At 33.0% G+C, this 13,768-nt stretch overlaps 1 protein-coding gene across 5 annotated transcripts in view; it reads left to right on the forward strand.

The window, feature by feature from the left end:
* LOC126967981 (CUGBP Elav-like family member 2) overlaps positions 1–13,768 on the forward strand; it is a 510,078-nt gene that overhangs the window by 63,326 nt on the left and 432,984 nt on the right. The gene's annotated exons all lie outside the window — the stretch shown is intronic.

The raw sequence follows: 13,768 nt of genomic DNA on the forward strand, positions 1-13,768 counted from the left end.
ATAAAAATAAATTGCTACCTGGCGAAAATTTCCACTGATTTGTTTTAGTGTGCAACTATCCTAAGGTACAGCACATTATCGGCCGATGTAAATCACTCGGTGTTGCCGAAGGGAACGAAATCAATACCTTGGAAAACCTTTCGAAAATTTAAATGCGTTTTCGAAGTATTCGGAGCTACCCCATAGGGTATTTGATTCAAGGGTAGTTTTTAATAAAGAGGCGGGTGGAATAATGGGTTTGTTTATTCGTGTTTATAAACACCCCATGGGTTATTTGCAATATATTCAGGGAATTTAGGATTAAATTGAGAGTTAGGGAATATTATACATATTATATTTCTAGCCGAAATATTGTTATGCCATGTTTCTCTTGATGAAAGCGTTTATAAAGTGCCGCAGATCGCGTTTTGTTTGAATTCTCGGCCAAAATCAGCAGCCCGCTCTTCTAGCCACAACACCACTTAAATGCCAAGTCATTATTTAATGACCAAATGTTCTTGCCACCCAGTAAATATTTAAATAACAAAAATATACCCACACATGGATGTGGAATAATAATACAATCCCAGCAAGAATCGAACCCATTCTGTCTTATTTATAAACGCGGGTAAATGTTAATTTACTCCTACATTAAATTTACTTCACCCGGTCACGGAATTCTGTAGTGACAAAGGTAAGATAAACTTGGTGTAATACCTGAGAATTAACCAAAAATATGCTAAATGTTTACAAATAGACATTTTGCTTATGATTGGTTTATTCGGACTTAATATGTTTCCCGCGTTTGCAAAGCTACTTGACATTCGGAAAATTTCGTTCTCAACGATATACGGCTGCTTTCAGTAACCTATCAATCTTTAGTTTAAGTTACTAGAGGTAGACAAATCTATCCTTTTACGCTTACTTACATTTCAATAACCTATCGACATAAAGCATTGGACTATAACTATATTACACATAACTATGGATAGATAAGATCTTGTCATTAAACGGTGACAGCAATGTATACGTAACTAGAGATACGTTATTGAAGATGGCCATTAGTCAACATTTTGCATATACTTGGTTTACACTCAGCTATAACTTTATACCAAGTTTATTAGTAAGGCCGAAAAAGTTTTAAATTTGGAATAACTTTACTTCGCGTTTATTGATAACACAGAATACACTAAAATGTTTGTGATTGTAAATGCATCGCTGACTCAAATATGGAGGGTTCCGTACAAACTTGTAACTGATAGATCGGATTGAACTTCAAAGAACTTTCAAGTTGCGAAATATTCTCCAGTACAATAATAAGTATGGGATAATATTTTTAAATGATCAATTTGTAATTTTTCAAATGGAGTGTGAATTATGTATCGTACATAAATTATATAACGAATTGTTCTTCGACTCAGCTGTAATTGCTAGACCTAATAAAATCGTTGTGTTATATACCCTTTAAAGCATGAAATGTCACAGGGTACATTCAACCCAATATCTACCACCCAATGCTTAAAATATATACATTTTGATAAGCAGCAACGCAGTACAGTTTTTGACGTTAAATAAGTGAACTAAAATTCCTATGATAAAAAATTGAAGCGAATAAAGTGATTTTGATTTGATTTGATTTGTTACATTATCTCTGGACCTGACGTCGATGACGTGACATTGTCGCTTTGTTACGGTGTGCAAAACAAGTATCACTAAATAATATCTTTATATTATTTATTATTAATTAACAAAACACGATTTTTTTGGTTGATGTAAAGGTGCTGTGTTGTGATGCTGATATTATTAAAATATATATAAAGCATCTAGGTTTGGGTAGAAATAGTATTTATTTTCCTGACGGAACTATTATAGCGACACAGAACAACAGAAACTACAGAACTATTAACAACAAAAGTCAAAACGTAGCAATGAAAACTTCAAAAATAAAGCAGTGATAGCACGAAAATATCACGACATGTACTTAACGGTAATGAAACTGCAAACCGTACTGACGCAATAGGTCGAGCGCAAGGGGTAAATGGAAAACGGGAGGGGGCATTACGTTTCAGCGAGGTCTAGAGATAATGTGGCCATGCAGTAGTTACGCAGCTGAAATTTTGGCAGAGTGTGCCCTGAATGAAAATCACTATGGCAGATTTTTTTTTAAATCGTTACAGTGCCTTCTTTTGTTTCTTTAAGTGAGTCACAGTCGACCGGCTTTTTCGGCTTATTCCCACAAAAATATAAAAATAACCTGCAATATAATATTGTAATGAAATTATGTTTTTTTTTTTTAATTTTATCAGTTAAATCAAGTTTATTATTTAATATTACATATTCAATTTGTAATACTCTATTCGATGATTGTAATTGATGTTTTCATCAATATTAGCAAATTGATCGATTTGAAATGTTGTTGGAAGTCTATGGAGATCGAAAGGTATATAGTCAATTATAGTCACTGGGTGCATTCTGGTCGGAGACAATGGTTGAATATTAAGCTGTGCAATTGTTAGTAATTGTGTAAGAATAAGCAATGAACTAACAACTGAAAGTTTGAAATCATATAATTTTGTCAGTTTTATTATACAACAGAATATGGATTTTGAGAATTCGTCACAATATCATTGATCTTCAATTTTGTGACCTGTCAAAACCTGTGTAACTTTCTTTCCAAATCGAATCCAATGGTCGTTGAATCAATTCATGAAATATATTTCATTTTCAATAGTCAGGCCTATCGGTATCGAGAAATAATGAAATGTATTTCAATAGAATGCTGCACGTGGATATTGTTGTGACTAACAATGGTGTTTGTTCATGCCGATACGTTATTGAAACTTCGTCGATATTAGAAATGCCATGATAAAAGTACATCTTTGCAAAGGTTGAACTATTATGATATTACCTGGCGGAACAAACTCGGTCGATTGAGTTGAGCGAAATATTGTGTATTATAAAGTTTTGTTGTAGAGGGACGAGTTTATTTGTATTTAGCTTTTTGAAGTCTATCAAGGACATGTTGATGCGTTTTTACCTGTGCTCGTTTTTATCAGCAAAATAAATACGAACGCGTCCATTAATTAAGGAAGTAAGTTCTTCAGTCAGGGAAAAATCTGCGTATTTTGTTCATACCAATACCAATTACTAATGCTGAATGAAACCAGTATCTTCTTTCGAGTCCTGTCTAAAGAAGGATGGGAAACACGGGATAAAGAACCTTGATGAATTTAACCCCCAGAACACTCAAGTTTGCGCGTTAACAGTAGTAAAAACCCATTTGGCAAATCATCTGAAATGGAGATTATTAATTGTACGAAATTATTTTATCTGTAGTTAGATCAGAAATTATTCAATGTATTCTTTTACAGTTTAAGAAGTTCCCCTAAAGTTCTCTTATATTCCACACTCAGAACAAATTATTGTTAAATGGAACTAAGCAAGAAGTGTTTTAAACTCTTTCGACTTTTTTTAATTAGGTTCCAAAATAATTAATTCAACTTCTTGAAGTCGATTGATACCGTGATTGGCCAAGAGATGCATCATCTCTTTAAAATCATTTAATGGTCAAGGGCTAATGTCGACCATCAATTAGACAGCATGCAGCTCACTTTTCTGTTAGTGACTTCCATAAACAGTTCTGATCACAACAAATAACTTACGAAGGCTAGAAATGGTTTTATTGGGGAAACCGTCCTCGAGCGGAATCTAAATTCATGCAGCGAACCTTTGCCCCGGTGATTTCAAGACACTAGACTCTTTATGGTAATTTTATTTATGGTTATTTCACTAGCGTTGATTTTTTCCTGACACTTTATAGCTCGGGGGCTGATTGCGATTGTTTGCGGCTCGAATTCCGAGGAGGCCTGATGAACACTAATTTTCCCATTCCGTTTCTGTTTGTTGTGAACAATTTGATGCTCTGAACACTGATTGTTATTTACAATCTAAATATAAATCATTTGATCAATCATCTATCTCATTTGTTGCGTGCTGAAATTTGTGATAATTCAAATCAAATCAAAATCACTTTATTCATGTAGATCAAGGAAATGTCAAAAGTCTTCCTTTATTTTTATATTTACCGCCACTTCGGAAAGGCTCGAGCTTTAATGAGAAAAAGTGGCAAAAAAGTCATTGCCGCTCTTTTAAATCAACATTAACAGCTTCATCTTTTTACAAATCATTTAAGTTACAATATATGTAAACTGGTGCAACAAAAATACTCAAACGTCAAATACTCAACGCCTTACACGAGTAAGTCAAAAAATGTTAATGTAAATTAATACGTAAAAACAAGATTTATTGAGTACCTACAGTAGATGCATCAATCCACACACACCGTAAATAGATAAAGGTATTTTACGAGCAGTTTTTTAGCGATTATAAAATATATAATAACTTTAATTTAAAAATCATGAAGCAGAGTTTCCGATTACAGGATCATACTGCCACCGCAAGTAGCGCCCGTTCACAAGCATAACGCATGGGCCAGCCATCGCCTCCCTCGACCATATTTTAGGGATGGGAACGACCCGTCCCACGTCGCCGCCTCAAGCAGTAATATTCAAGCGAGCATGATGAAACCTGTCACGAATACTCAACCAAATAACAAAAGGAGAATGTTCATCTAACAATCAAACGATGCATGTTTTAATTATTATAAAATATTATTGAATTCTTATTCATTTACGTTAATTTGATTTGTCAATATTCCGATTATGTTTATATTCAATATTATTCAATACTTGTGTTTGTATCTATGTTTTTGAAATGTGTGTAACACCTATAATTAAGCCAACATTTAGAATTTATTATTTATTGTATTAATATTATTATACCTTTGTTAGTGTTTGTCTTGTTGGTGTTAAATAAATAAATAAAAATCAATTGAAAACAATGGTGATGTTCTGAATTTCCAAGAAATATTTTGAATATAAGGTCAAGGTTTTTGATGAAATAGGAAGATATACGAGCCTCCACCACTAACATTAGCATCACCGCTACCTGTAGTCTCTTGCAACATCCGACCTTGTTTCCAGGATGATACGATAGGTACTTTAAAAAAAACGCATGAACTGTTGCAATGCTTCTGTGATTGTTCTGGTGCTACAGGAGACTGTGGCCTGTTGTGATCACTTAACGTCAGATGAGCCCTAAGAAAACGACATATTCTTTCATAAAAGAGAGCATCACAAACTTCTAAAATTAAATAGCAAAAATATATTGTAACAAAGATCAAAAATATTATACGAAATACAAGCTCTTAGCAGAATACGAAGAATTCATAGCTGTGTTTTGTATTGCAGTGCATTGAAGCAAAAAAATTATGATTATTTTGATTTGAGCGACGGTTCGGTTGGGATTTTTGCCAAGCTGTATCAGTCCTTCCGTTTTTCTATTTTCTGCGGACGCTTTCTTTTGTTTTATTTATCTGATTTATTTTCAACGATGTTAAAAAGGTAATGTATTTATGATTTTGGATTGAGTAATGTAGTTATTTTTTTAATAATGCTCCAACAGATGCTCATCTTATTAATAATACTAGTAGTGTCTTTAAAAATAATAAAAATAATTTAAGAGTCGATTCTATTAGTTATCTCTAGATGCATCGTGTAGGTTTCTTGCTAAATTTATGCATCACACACTTTAAGTTCAAATGTTGGTGTTTTAATTCTTACCTGATGCTGACGAAGCGCCTTTTGCTCTTGGAGCGTATTTGCTTGACATGCTGTAGCATATCATCTATGTAGATGTAGCAGATCTCATCGTAATGTTCATGGCAGCTCATTGACGATCAGCCTTTTGAATCACTTGCCAAAAGAAAAGAAATATGTTACTAGTAACCATTCTGAAATAAAGACCAATTTTACGGCACTAATTGATAGTACCAATTATTCAACATAAGTTAAACCGACAGAAGTTTCCACGATATGGATCTGTGCCATAAATTTTTACAGTTGCATAATTTTTTATTGATGTGATGTTTCATGAGTTTATGGGACTGAAATAACAATCTGTTATTTCAGTTCGTTTGGTTGCTCCTTGCTCATTTTTGTTTTCATGTAAGTCTTCCCTGGACTTAAGCGAATATTAATAAAAGAATGTGGCATTTTTTTCGCGTAATAATAAAATCCGCTTTTATTTAGTTGATTATTAGAATTGAAATGAAAAACCCACATGTGAAATTACAAAATATTATGGTCTTGAAGTGAAAACTTCTACATCTATTTACATTTTAATACGTCTAGATATAGACGTATTAAATTGATCTAAGGTCTGTTCCATGATTATGAGCAATTAATTATACGCGGCCGCCGTCATGATTTCTTGTGATATCTACATATTTCTTATAATATATTTCCACGTACTTTATAAAAAGACAGATATACTTATATGCTGGGCTTGCAAACCCCACTTTGGCTTCTTAGCGTCGTCAAAAGCCCTCTAGAGGTACTATAGAGCTCGAGCAAAGAGAAAATAGAATGTTGCAAAATATATTAAAGTTTTCTGCATTCATTATATAACTTTTATAGAAATTGTTAAATAATGCTTCTTTGTTCCTTCATTATTATATCTGTAATATGTAGGACAATACGAGTATAAAGCATTGTAATTTTTTTACCTTTTACTTTGATACATAATAAAATGTCCAACTTTCCATGTCAAATATAGACATAAGAAAATCGCGTTTAATAGCATTTATCGATGCACTTAAATTATTGGGAGTGCGCTTATTTATGATTTACACTAAAGACGAATAAGGCACCAAAGATTTTAATATTGTATACCTTCGTCATTTATTTAACAGTCACACGTGCGAACAATGGGAGGCAACAGTAAACTTTTCGAATTTTCTTGAAAAGATTCCAGAAAAAATAACTCATTTGACACACCCTAGAATATTGGAATAAAACACCCCTCTAAATAAATAAATAACGCGACAATGGAGAAATTATGTTGTATTGTCGTGTATCAAATTACTTGGGTGTTTAGTTTAATATTCATGTATATTATGGTAGTTATTACAGCTTTGATAGATGTATGTATGTATGGTTTTATAAAAATGGCTTGGTACCTTTGATGTAAAAAGTGACTAGTTCTATTGCATATATTACGGGGAGTGCTAATAGGACTTAGTCAGGTTAATACCAGTAGCGGAATTTCACCAGCGGACTTTACATCAAGATGTGAAATTACACCTGCATCATGCTCACGTCTATCATTATACTCTACGCGTTTTCCGCCAAGCTTTTTCCCTCGCACAGTCACAGATTTATATTCACCTCCTCTTTGTTAGCAGTAGATTGTCAAGCAACCTTTGATTGAATTGGCTTGCGTCACTTTCTTGCGTCAAGTATTCGATTTGTTCCCTAGTATTAACGCAAAAGGAAATAACGGAATTTTTATAAGTATATGTAGATACCTAATAATATGAACAAAACCCTAGGTGGCCAAGTCCATCTCGCGCTGGTCCGGTTTTTGTCTGTTAATTACTTTTTATTTGTAGGATGAAATGAAAATAGTGGCTATAACTTAAAAATATAGAATAATCTCTTAAACTTACGGCCATATAGATATGATGCGTTTTTGATGGACATATTTTAATGCGGTATGAACCCAAAAATTTCCAACAAGTTATAAGTTTTAATTACACAACAGGTAAAATGACCAAATAAATTGCCACAAGAATATTGCTTACAAATTTCTCAAAAGTACGACGTAATAATATAAATCAGATGGTCTTCAAACAAAAACTTTCGTGAAATAATGTCAGTGGCAATTGTGCTTTTTTTTTTCAATAAGCCCTACTTTCAACTGCTGAAAATCGTCTGCTACTCTGTTCTCCAGTCACGTAGTGCGAGGGCTCCAAATGACAGATCTCGAGAGGGCCACGAAAGATTTAGGGTGCCGGAGTAATTTCGATTTATTTTATACGTTTTTCTCACGGTGCCATGAAAAATGTTCAGGTAACTTTTGCCATTTTATTGAAAATTTATTTCAAATTGTTTTGATTTTGTTTTCTTATTTGTTATTATTTATTTAAATTCATTCACAATTTCATTAGTAAATGTAAGGGGGTTAAAGTTATGACAAAAACGTGCTAATCAGCTAAAATGTACGAAACTATATTTGGGGCTCTGCTATTGTAAGTATAAGGTGGCATATTATGTTGATGAGAGCTTTAGTGATTAAAAATAGACAGTAGAGCTTCCTAAGGGCCAATATGCTTCTGTTATTCTTCTAGTGTCGCAGGAGAATGTTGGTTATAATAAGTTAACATCAGGTAATCCGTATTCTTGTTATCTCTTCTATCTAGTTCGATGATATTACAATAAAAACAACATAAAAATAGATGTAGTTTTATTTTCTTGATAGATTTAAGATATTACGTTGTACTACTCCAGCACAAATAATATTAAAGTTCTCATGAGACATCAGTTGTCAAGTATCATTTGCCCAGTAATTTCACTAGCTACGGCGCCCTTCAGACCGAAACACAGTAACGTTTAAACATTACTGCTTCACGGCAGAAATAGGCGGATTTGCCATAGTTACCATCAGCTGAACGTCCTGCTCGTCTCGTCTCTTATTTTCATAAAAAAAAATATAATAGATACTTAAAGATAAAATGGAATTACAAGTATATTTACGAAAAGAACATAATGAAGTAATTTTTTCTTTGTCATTACAAAAAACTGCCTTTGAGACACTCGTTTCATATAAATTATTATAATTAATGGAAGACAGATGGCGTTATCATTTTCAATTTACACAGATACCGTTTTCTTTGCGCCGCTTTCAGATCGGACAGGTTTTCACGGAAATTTCATTTTTTACTGTCAACGCGAAGAAATGTAAAGTTATGAGAAACGGTTGCGATTCATTTTTACAACGTACTCAGTGAAATTAGATCCCTTAAACGTTTCGGAGTGTGTTATGAAATTTATAACCACTTACTTGGATTTGTTGCCGAGATCGATATTTATGTTAGATTATTTATACGGCTAGATAGAGCCTCTTGCTGTTGTAGGCAACGCATGATAAGCGGCCAGGTTTACTACTTTATTGTGCATGAATACGTTGGTCACTTTGTTTAAGCGTGCGTGAGTTGCTGTAAATAGAGGTTTACAGTTCACCTCTATTTTTTTCAACGGGTTCAGAGCTGTCACAATCTATCTAGAGGTATAAATTATCTAAGATATTTGTTAATTTATTTAAGCTTTCAATGGCTTTTTGATGAAATGTAAAGAGTTGAGTACTATTTGAAAAATGAATGCATTTATTATTATTCTTTGACCTTTATTTCCACCATCACCCGACGGCCATAGGGCCCACTTGATGATCTGATCACCCTAAATGCCGTGATATCGCCTTCCATGTATTTAACTTACATTATTGAAATTTACTTTATATTAAATATAGCTGCTAGCATTTTGCTATAAAACCAATCATCATTAATTAATTTGTACCAAAATTTAAGAACTATCACTATGTCAACCACCCAAACGAATTTTTTTTAAAGATTTCTCATAGGTGTGTTAAATTTCCTAGCAAGATGATAACAGGGGACGGAATTTGTCATTTAATGAAAAAATGGTAAAATTGTCAAATTGGCAATCATTTTTAACTTAAAGTACTGGACCACTGGGAAAATTCCCAAGCTAGGACTCTTCATATCGATACCACCCACGTAAGTTGTTGTAACCCATAATATGCGTGTTTTAAGTTTTTTGAAACCATATTATTAATAATATAAAACCATAAACACTAATTAACAAAACCAATTGTTTTCATTTAAAATACTCATTTGTTCTTAATCAATAGCTTTCAGATACATTCACTGATATTATCCTAATTATAAAACATTTTCGTGAGCACTCAATCAACGGAGTTGAAGGTTAGAGGATTGGATCGCGAAGGGTTAAGAGTAAATAAAAATAAAAAAAGACGTGTGGCACTCGGGGACTGCCGCGGTAAAGCTATTGCATACCATTTTTTATCAAATTATGCAATTATAATTATTTATTTATTTTATTTATGCAGTATTTTTTTCCTTTGTTTGTTTTTTCTTTGATATTAATTCAAGTTACATTTCTTGAGCGTGGTGACCGATAAGAAAACAACTTTTTTTATTTTATTAAATAAATGAGAAGTTAGTATTGTTGAAAATATTTTTATTATCTTACAACACATGTAGAATATTCAGGAATATTTATCATTGAAACTATAGGTTTATGGTAACTGAAATAAGAAATATAAGTTTGAAACTTGATATCTTCTAAATATCTGGAAATTACCGCGTCAATTCATTTTCAAATTCAATATTTTCGAAAGAAAAGTTATCAATGGCTCTGATATTTTTTCAGCGAAGTTGATGTTGAAATCGCCAGCCAAAATAAGTGGAAATTTATTACCATTTGTACCAAGTATTTTCGACCCTTCTTCTGTGTACTCCAGTAAAGTGCGATGAATAAAATGCTATACCTCGTCCAAATTTGGATTCGGAGAAATGTAAATAATAATAATAATTTAAAAAACGTGATAAAATAATAAAGATATTAAAAAAAAATCAAGACCCCAGGCTGACGTACAGGTCGAACCTGGGACCTTCTGCACAAAAAGTATACGTGATAACCGTTGTTTCACGGCAACTGTAATGATCATGGCGAAATATCTATATACATCTAGTAAGTGGGGTGTTAGGTTATTTTCGTTACGGAATTTCTGGATTCGGTCTCCACGCTCAAGGCCCGCGATAGAAGCTATGTAAAAGCTTTATAGAGGTTTTTTTTGATAAAGTTGTACTGGAAAAGTTAGTACAGCAGCGGCGTATAATATTGTTTTGATATACGTTTTACGTAATTAATAGTTCTACTGTACAGCAATTAATAGTAACATGGAACGTACACAAATTGTAAGAAGTAGAGACCGAAAACTCTGTGATACACCAGTGGGAGGCTCCTTAGCACAGATCGATCGAATCCGGCTAGATTATGGGTTCCACAACGGCGCCTATGTCCGCCGTAAAGCAATAATGTGGTTCGGTCTGAAGGGCGCCGTAGCTAGTGAAATTACTGGGTGAATAACGTCTTATGTTTCAAGGTGTCGAGCACAATTGTAGTGCCGCTCAGAATTTTTGGGTTTTTCAAGAAGCCTGAGCGGCCTTGCATTGTAATGGGTTGGGCGTGTTAATTACCATCAGCTGAACGTCCTGCTCGTCTCGTCCCTTATTTTCATATAAAAAGCATAGTGTATACTATGATTAATACCGAGAAAGCCGCTGAAAGTTACTCGGAAAAAATATCGAAAATATAATAATATTATTATATTATAAAATATTTCCTTAACCCAGTTAGAACTAGACAGATTTTGTAGTTCAAGCGTCATTAATAGCAGGTTCACATATTATGTGAACGCTGATTACTCCCGGCCAAACATTCTATAGTATCAATTAGTGATGTTTTGCATTAATGCACTAAACTCCCAATAATATTTCACTACTTTTCCGCAGTTTACGAGCCATTATAAATTCAACACATCCGCTGCTAGTTGGTTGTCAATATTCATTTAAGTGCGGTATGTGTGCGTGATTTGCCGATCGCCTGCCCTTCGCTGTTGGCCGCCGTGACTGGAATATCGAATGCGCGTTAAATGTCGCCGGGGGGTATGGGAGACCAATTGGGAAACTCCTCTCTTATATTAAATGCACCGTGTTTAGGGTTAACGTCTGGCACTGACGCGTGTCAAGTCTTGAGAGCATCTGTTGAATGAGTAATTTATTGTATTAGCAATATTGAAACACGACTTTGTAAATCAGTTATAGATTATAGTTAGCATTTATTTTATAATATAGGCTTAAGAGTGCGTATTTGAATTGGACCCGGCAAATGGTAACATTCACTGATCCACGCAATGGTGGCGCGCGGTGCTAAAGAAAACTGTATCTTAAGCAATACCTGTATTTACATGAAATAAATATGTTAGTTATGTTACTATCCAAATACTGGTAAAAAAAGTTATATTTATCGAATAATCTGCTCACATCATTGTGATACAGCTCTGGAATAAACTCAAAAACATGGAGTTTAGGTCGCGACTCGAATACGCGACTTTTAAAGAAAGCTCTATTCTTGGCTCTGATGGAAGTATCGTAGTTGAGGTTTGACGCAAGATTTATTTCTTAGATTTATTTTTAATCGCAATAAGCGATCCGAAATTGACTTTTGTTCCATTTCTAGTCTTTGGTTATTCATTTGCCGATTAATTAAATTTACATTAAACTTTTTGATGATCACTGTTTTCAATCTATCAATGGGATGACTATGGTATTGTAACAAGGAGTAATCCGTACATTAAGAACTCCTTATTATAAGGTTTGCCGTAATGTTAAAGAATAATATTTTATTTTAAATTTAAATATTGACTCGGATGAGAAAATAATCGAATAAGACAGATTAGAGAATGAATAAAAGTAAGAACGGTTGGTCTTCGGCCCAATATAATATATAATATAATTGAGATGTATTAAATTATAAAATGAATATAATACATTACAGAGTATTTGATTGTTTTATTTGATTCGATTAAACAGTCGATCACAATTATTATTAAGAATTCATATTTTATATCATTTGTAAGTCGCGCATTAATCTCCATTTCAATATGTCAATCATAGTTTACAAATCCATCTAGAATAGAAAACGGTTATTAAAAATTCATTCAATCACAAGCTAAAATAACAGATACGTCATCTCCGAGGTAGATTAAAATAAGACCATTGATTGGTTATTGAAATGCCAAGAGAGCAGGAGATGGAATAAAATATGAATCGCGGATACCCAATTTTGCAGCGCGATTGAATATTGATAACAACTGTTAGCTTAGTATTTGTATGAATGGACATAAATAAAAGACATGGAAGGCATTTATTTACTCAAAATTGATTCCTTTAGAATTCTATTTGATGTCATTTCTAATACTAATACCGCTTTGGAAACAAATGGCGCACTGAGAGAGAAGAAGCGGCGCAAGTGACTCTCCCAGCATAATGTTTTTGCGCTCTTTTTAATAAAATATTCAATATTGTATTGTCATTATAATGCTATAGAATAATCATAATATCGTCTCAAGGTGTTTGATTACTTAGATATTCAGCTATGAAGTAGTAGGTAAAATAAAACATTTCAATTGTTTCTAGATAGTGCTTGAACAGTGGCTGCGAATTTCTTATAAAAGTGTACACACTTAAAGTTATTATGTATGTTATGAAGCATACTAGACTTAATCACAAGCAATCCCTTATTTCTCGTGTTATAATATTGAAAATCACTATAAAGAGCAAAAAGATGCTGATTTTTGAGAAAGTAATTTTTTAAATTTTCTTAAATGTACTATGGACAGTGTCATAATATTTACTTCTTTAAAATTTCCTTTGAGTGACTGTCGTTAACCAATGTGATATAATATAGCACGATATAGCACGAACAGCTTTGCTTATAATATCATAGCCTTCCCTTTTTTTTAATTTTCCAAAATTTCTTTATGTTTGGAATAAACAGAATCCTTATCTTTAAACTACTTATCTTTAATGATAAAACAGCGAGAATAATACATTCTTTGATCTCCTCTTTTTGGCTCTGTCTTTTAACGATTTATATATATATTTAGGTTGCGTATTTGCAATTCCGATTACTAAATTCAAATTCAAATTTAAAAAAAAAAACTATGTTTAGAATAAACAGAATCCGAACACACTACTTATCTTTAATGATAAAACAGCGAAAAT

Source organism: Leptidea sinapis, chromosome 14, assembly GCF_905404315.1.
Source record: "Leptidea sinapis chromosome 14, ilLepSina1.1, whole genome shotgun sequence".
NCBI classification, from domain to species: domain Eukaryota; kingdom Metazoa; phylum Arthropoda; class Insecta; order Lepidoptera; family Pieridae; genus Leptidea; species Leptidea sinapis.